The sequence below is a fragment of the Zeus faber genome, assembly GCF_960531495.2.
Source record: "Zeus faber genome assembly, chromosome: 6".
Taxonomy (NCBI): Eukaryota; Metazoa; Chordata; class Actinopteri; order Zeiformes; family Zeidae; genus Zeus; species Zeus faber.
In genome coordinates, this window is record NC_137201.1 from 25807649 (window position 1) to 25815405 (window position 7757).

Sequence of the window (7757 nt, forward strand, 5' to 3'; positions counted from 1 at the left end):
TAAAATAAAATAGATAAAGGGAATAGGCTTATGTATATGGGATAGACTTATGAATAATGGATAGTCTAATTATGTATATACAGATATGTGCATTAAAGTGGCATGTGAATAAAGTGAGGTAGTGTTTGTGGGATAATGCAGCACAGTATACAACAGTACGGCGCAGCAATACGGTAACACCGAACAACCCAGAACAGTGCCACAGTATGCGGTACAGTATGCTACATACGGTACATTAAGGTAGTGGAGCCTATGTGTGTGGCTCAGTGAGGACCCCTGGCGAGGTCAGCATTGACAGTTCTAATTGCTTGCGGGAAAAAGCTCAGTCTCAGTCTCTCTGTTCTCGCTGTGTGATTGCGGAGGCGCTTGCCCGACCGCAGCAGCTGGAACAGTCCGTTGTTGGGGTGATGAGGATCCTTCATGATCCTGCGGGGTCTGCTACTACACCTCCTGGTGTATAAGGCCTGCAGGGAGGGGAGGGTAGTTCCAGTGGTACGTTCAGCTGGACGCAGCACCCTCTGCAGGGCCCGCCTGTCCTGAGCAGTACAGTTCTCAAACCAGGCAGGACTTGAGGATCCTCACCGAGACCCGGAATTTCCTCAGCTGCCTGAGGTGGTAAAGACGCTGCCTCGCCTTTCTCACCAGAGTGTCTGTTTGTAAAGTCCATGTTAAGTCCTCTGTGATGTGGACTCCCAGGTACTTGAAGCTGCTCACCTTGTCGACAGAAGTCCCATTAATCACCAATGGCGCGTGCGTCCTCGGTTGTAATCCACGCCTAAAGTCCACAATCAGCTCCTTAGTTTTGCTGACGTTCAGGTGGAGGCTGATGCCCTGGCAGTGTCAGGTCAGTCACTTCCTCGCGGTAGGCCTTCTCATCGCCGTCAGTGATCAGGCCCATGACAACGGTGTCGTCAGCAAACTATTATAGAATAAATACAATATAGAAGGATGAGGATGATTTTCTGTCATTATTATTATTATTATTATTATTATTATTAATATTATTATTATTATCATTATTATCATCATTATCATCATTATTATTATTATTATTATTATTATTATTATTATTAATATTAATAATAATAATAATAATAATTATTATTATTATTATTATTAATAATAATAATAATAATAATAATAATAATAATAATAATAATAATAATAATAATGTTTTCTCCAGTAAAGGTCACAGAGGTGAACTGCCTACTGTAATCATTCAAATAAATACATCATCACAAAAAATTATGAGACGGCACATTCCACTGTGATAAAATTATATTTGCATTTAAGCAGCAAACTCCTAAATGTCATAACTTTAGTGACATCCAGCCGCTGTTCAGAGGGACTCCCTGCCACAGGACATTAAATGCATATTTTCAGAAGTGCTCAATATGTTTCCCCTTTATGACACCGCATGTTGTATCATTAAACGTTTTTGTTAAGCTTGGATGTTGTGTCTATCATCTGGGAAGCCAAAAATAGTTAAGTTATTAATTTGTTATTTATCGTAAAGGGTCTGTGAAAGTAATTTCTATGTCACTGGATGAAGTCTAACTTTATTTTATCGCAAAAAGTTGTGTAGAGCTGCCTAGAGAATGAGAAGAGACTGAATGTGGCTTCTATGGCAGTCATGGAGAGATATTACATTTTTCTGGTTTGGGTCATTAGGATTTTGATTCGTAGCATTTTTGGATGGAAAAATTACATTTTGACAGGCGGACCAATACATTTGTTGTTTCATTATTAAGGCATTTCACTGCTTATACGTATGAATGAATGTATGTGTATGTATGTGACAAATAAACCTCTTGAATCTCTTTGAATCTATTGTCAATACACAACTTCCAGTGTCTACGGACCACCTGCAGACCTCCAGGCTCCACCGGACTTGGAATTTGACGTCTATCTTTTTGTGATTTTCTCACTCAAAGCTCAGACAGAGAATTATCCACGCCAACAAATAGTGAGGGAGGGGACGGTCCAGAGATCTGAGGCAATTGAGGATGATAAATGCGCCCAAAATGCTCATTCCCAAGTCATTCCAACGGGTTTGGCATCGTGCATCGACTTGATTATGGAGACATATTTCCCCGAAGCCAAGAACCAACGCCTCTGTTATTTGGTCATCTGCTCATGGTTTCGTTGCACAAAAGAGAAGAACGTGGAGAAGAAAGAAAATACGCATGAATACATCATGTTGGCCTGAGTGGTTGCCAGTGAGGTCATCGAGAGGGGATGTTTTCCTGGGGTTCGATCAGCTCGGAACTGCCCCGAAAAACTCCACCAGAAGAAACCTCTGCTCTGCTGGGACTTTCCAGAAGAATCCAAGCCACTGGAATGTTCTCACACAGAGCCAGGAGAAGCTGAGGAGCAGCATGGCTCTCGGGCTGCCATGCACTTTTTGATTGTTTGGGATTTGGACCCAATTTCAATGCAGGGCGGAGCATGGCTTATGGTGGACACGTTCCACCCAAGCACCATCTAGTACCATTCCAAAGGTCTTGATTACGGCGGCCACAATTAAAAGTCCGACCCCCCACCCTGGCAGTACCAATGCCTTGCATAAGGTCTTGTGACTTCAGGGGCCGTGGGAATCTGGCGTTTTATTTATCCCCTTCCTCTGGCATTATTTTGCTTTGTAGGTGATCAAATGGAAACTAGGTGTCAGTTTGTGTGTTCCTCCTTCTTCAACTACACACTGGCGGCAGACCATGACTGGAGGCAACCACGATGATAATTACTATTTGACTTTGTTCCAGTGTTCCAAAGTGTTTTGCAATCAAACAGTAAGGACATTTAAAAAGTGAGGAAATAAATCTGCAGACCTTTAATAGCACCATTTTATTCTGTTGATAAAATTAACTGGGGGCTGGTGGTACCCAGAGCCTCCAAATAATGTCCTCTGTACATGTCCATTGCCACTTCAACCGCTTAACTGGTTTGCGTGGAAGCCCTCACTCCCCCCTCCACCCTCCTGAAGCCCACCGCCCTGTGGGGACCATCTGAGGTGCATCTGAAACCGGTACGGACCCCCTCCACCCGCCCCCAAATGTCTGGCCGAGCTCAATGAGAGAGGGGAGGGTGAAGATGTGAGGATGTACAGATTGAGACAGCGCTGAAGGACGAAAGGGACACAGGGGCACAGATGGAGATGAAGATAAAAGAAGAGACTGAGACACCAAGAAGATATAAGAAGATGTAGAAAATAGATATTATAGTGAGGGACGAAGGTGAGACAGAGGGCAAATAGTCTGTGACTATTTCCACAATGTTGCATAGACCTGATGCAGCCTGATTATTTACACTGGCACGAGGAAGACGCAAATAATTAAATGTCTTGGCAGATAACTGCAATAGAAATCCAAACAATCCAACAATCGTCCACAAAGTCCAAACCAGGTTCCAAGTTTGTCATTGAGATCAAAATCCCTTTTACAAGGGATCTAAGTGCAAATTATTACTATATATTGTATATATAAAAGAATACAATTCAGTCAAGACTCTTCAACACCCTTTGAGTTTAGTTCCAGTCCAAAGGTGCATAGTGCCAAAAAACAATCTCCCCCCAGTTCAATGCTGGAAATGAGGATTCTTTTAGAGCCAGCCATCCTGTGATCCAGCGTCATGACTGGAAGCTTTCAATCGACTTAACGTTAAATTGAACTTCTTAGCTTCTCAGTTGCAGGCAGTTTAACCTACTTGTTCACTGTTAACATTGATGATTCAATCTAGATTAAGTCAGTATTTTGGATTCCTGCTGTCGCAGACAAAGCCTCCCCTCAGATTGCCAAGCAATGCCTAAAGCGCCCATCTGAACACTTGTGTGACTTTTTAAAATAATCCTGAAGTGCCTCCAAGCATTTTATTGCCTTGTGTCTCCATGTGACATGTGTTTGGCCACTCTGGTGGTGCAGTCATTCTGCTTCTGGGCAGCGAAGCCACTTGGCTCCAGATTAAAACACGTCAAATAGTGTGTGTCCACTGGAGATGTGGGATGGAGCTTTGTGGATCCAGGGGTGATCCAGTGTAGACCAAGTGTGGATCCAGTGGGGATCCAGTGTGGACCCAGTGTGGATCCAGTGTGGACCCAGTGTGGATCCAGTGTCGACCCAGTGTGGTTCCAGTGTGGACCCAGTGTATATCCAGTGTGGATCCAGTGTAGACTCTGTCAGAATCCAGTGTGGAGCCAGTGTGGACTCACTGTGGATACAGTGCGGATAAGCTAAGATAGTACTTTATTAATCCCTTTATTAATGAGGGGAAATTCACCAGTATGGATTCAGCGTGGACCCAGAGTGGATCAAGTGCGGACCCAGTGTAGACACAGTGTTGGTCCAGTGTGGATTCAGTGCAGACCCAGTATGGACCCAGTGTGGACCCAGTATAGACCCAGTGTTGGTCCGGTGTGGATCCAGTATAGACCCAGTGTTGGTCCGCTGTGGATCCAGTGTGGACCCAGTATGAACCCAGTGTGGACCCAGTGTGGACCCAGTGTGGATCCAGTGTAGACCCAGTGTGGATCCAGTGTGGATCCAGTGTTGGTCCAATGTGGATCCAGTGTGGGTCCAGTGTGGATCCAGTGTGGACCCAGTGTGTGCCCAGTGCAGACCCAGTGTGTTTCGATTCCAGATCTTTCCGGGATGATTGACTGGTGACAAAAGAAATCATCATCAGCTGTAAATGTTTCCCTCGCACACATCTGTCCATCCTCTAGCGTCTCAAGCACAAATTTCCATCCACGTCTGGAATATAATAAATGACTTTGTACAGTGTATCATCACGCCTCTGTCGAAAGCTTATACAAATCTGCAAAAGCCTTTCCGACCGAGGATTGGGACATGTTTCGATGTCTGTAGCTTGATTTATTTTTCTGGGATGGCCGTGAACGCCGAGCAGCTTTTGTGACGTAATCTGGACTGATTCTGGGACGTTTCTGTGATTATCAACATTGTGCTGTGATACTGTCAGGGCGGGTGATGCTGTCATGGAGTTAAATGAGTGATTTCATGGGATGAGGGAACGTGAAAAAACAATAAAATAGGTTATAAAATGCAGTCTTAAAAACTTAACACTTAAAATTTGCTTTGTGAAGTGACTACTACATGTCTCACTCACAAGATATTTTGGAAAAGCACGTTTCAACAAAGTCTAAAGTGGAAAGTTATAATCCTATATTATGAAAAAGGGATGTAAATGACATTTTCATAATTTTACAGGCGAACAAAAGCAAACAGCATATACAGCATGAGCCATTTGCCCTTTTTATAGGTTAGGCTTAAGTGAATTATTATTTTCTCTTACGCCTTTATGTTTTCAATCTTTATTTGTAAGTATTGGGACCTTGTCCTTTCACCACTTGATAGAGCTTTCAAATTTTTACAAGTCCTCCCAACACTGTAGCGCTGCCAGATAGGGCAGCACAGTCAAGAGCAATTATCAGAAATCAGGTTTGAATTTTTGGCTTTTGGCCCGGCTGTGATATCACAGGAGCGAAGGGAGAGGGGAGGGGAGGAGGGGAGGAGGGGAAGCTGGGTGAGGCCATCTGTTGCCTTTCTTTCCCTCAAGAGGAGACGGAGCCGAGGGCGTAATCCACCACGCCCCCCCGAGGTCAAGTCCATGTCATTAAAGTCAGTTGAGGAGTCAGACAAACAATTCGGCGTCTACGTAATATGACAATGGAGAGGCTGTAGCGACGTGTTCAGTTTAAGTATAGTTATAACTTTGCTAGAGAGATCTAGATATTATATTACAGGAATATATTATTATTATAATTATATAATAATAATAATAATGAATATAATCAAATATATGAAAAAATATAAAAATATATAAAATATTATAAATATAAAATATTATATATATATATACTGAATATACTGTATATATATATATATATATATATATATATATATATATATACATATACATATCACTGACCAAATATGCATGTTATGCATACCTATAGCCTCATAACCAGTTCTGGAAACTAACAAAGTACAAGTACTTTTTTTAACAATAATTTTCAATTTACTTAAGTATATTCAGTTTTGGAGACTTGGAGATTTTAAAATGACTACTGGCTCCAGCTATATCATTTATTTGTCAATTGTTGAGGATCTAAATGAGAACTCATCTGCAGAAATAAAGCTACAGTAGCACTTTATGAAGTATTATAGTCTGTTATAGCACTGGATATGACAGGTACTTTTACTATTCATACTTTAGGTACATTTAAGTGCAAGTACTTAAATTCTTCAACTCAAGTATAAATGTCACTGATGTTCTTTCGTATCCACTGAAGTAAAAAGCTCAGAGTCCTTCCTCCAGCCCCCGACACTGGGACCTCCTGGTGTAAAACCACATGTGCTGCGGTGGAGCTCACATGTTTTTGTTCGTCGACCTGATGAGCTCTGTGGGTACACTGTGTCCTCCAGAGGTTCCCTGCACCATCCCTGTCTTCTCCTCCCAGACTCCCCCCTCCCCTCCTTCCCTCCTTCCTTCCAGTCCACAGCGAGCGTGTTGCCGCTTTTTATGGACATCTGCCGATACTTTGGGCCTTAACACCTCTACCATGTGTCTCCCAGGGGGGAAGACGTTTGGGGAAGAAACCGAAAAGAAAGACCCGGCCGCACCACCACCAGCACCTCGTGACGGAGGTAGTGGGCCTTGTCCGGAAATTTAAGAGCTGTGAAAAAAGGGCGGGGTCCACCTTCGTAATGTGGGGTAATTTCACGTCCACGTTCTCTCGTGTTTTGCTTCCAGATATTTTCGCTTCCTACGAGTCAAGTCACCCTTTTTTTTTTTTCATCCGCCAAGTCTTGGAGCGAGCTCAAATGCCTTTGGTCTCCCGGACGGGAGGTAGTTAGCTCATCAAAACCTCAGCGGTGTCCGATGGAAAAAGCTATAGGAGATGGGATGAGGTCGCCCCCCCCTCCCCCCCTCACTTCCTTTCCTCGCACAAACTGTGTCGCCATGGAGAAGTGCGCTGTAAGCACTGCTCTGGAAACACCGTGAGGTTTTGGAACCTTCTCAAAAAGAGTCGTTTTACTGCTGTCGAGGCTTCACGGGGCCTCTTCTCCTTTACGTCTTACGGTCGGGGGGGTTAAAGAAGCATATAGCAGGTAAAAGCGGGTTATTGTCCCGCTGCACTTTGATCATTTGTTCATTCGTTCGTCGAGAAACCTATTAAATCAAAACCACAATCAAGACTCGAAGGAACTCTCGGCGCGTCTTGCAGTCACATGGATCTCCTCCACGGGTCGCATATCCACAAGGTGATCTCACTTCTCGCTGGAGTAGCATTCCATTAAAAGCTGAAAGGGCTTGGCACGTTGACAGTTTTGGGGTTTTAAGGTTTAGCCAAGAATGGAAACATCTGTCCCGTCCCCCGATGGAAACCATAGCGAGAACACATGCTTCTAGTGTACGTTGACCCTTCAGCTTGCACACCCCTCCGGTATATACCGTAACAGCAAAAGGCCAAAAAGGAAGGACTTGGTTCTGTAAACAGTGAGAAGTGGGATTCTATGTCAATCTATGTGTCGTATTGTTGCGTCGTCGTGTTTGACACCTGCTGTTTTGGGGAGAACAAAATGAGAGCAGCATGGATGTCAGTGGTGCCAGCACTTCATTCCTCTTAACAACCAAACTAATTCTAATTCCAGCGGAGAAGTGAAGTGTTTGCTCCTGGAGCATCTGGAACATGTTAAATAAGACAAGCCGGTGTTTTCACTTTGCACGGTTTGCCAGCGCTC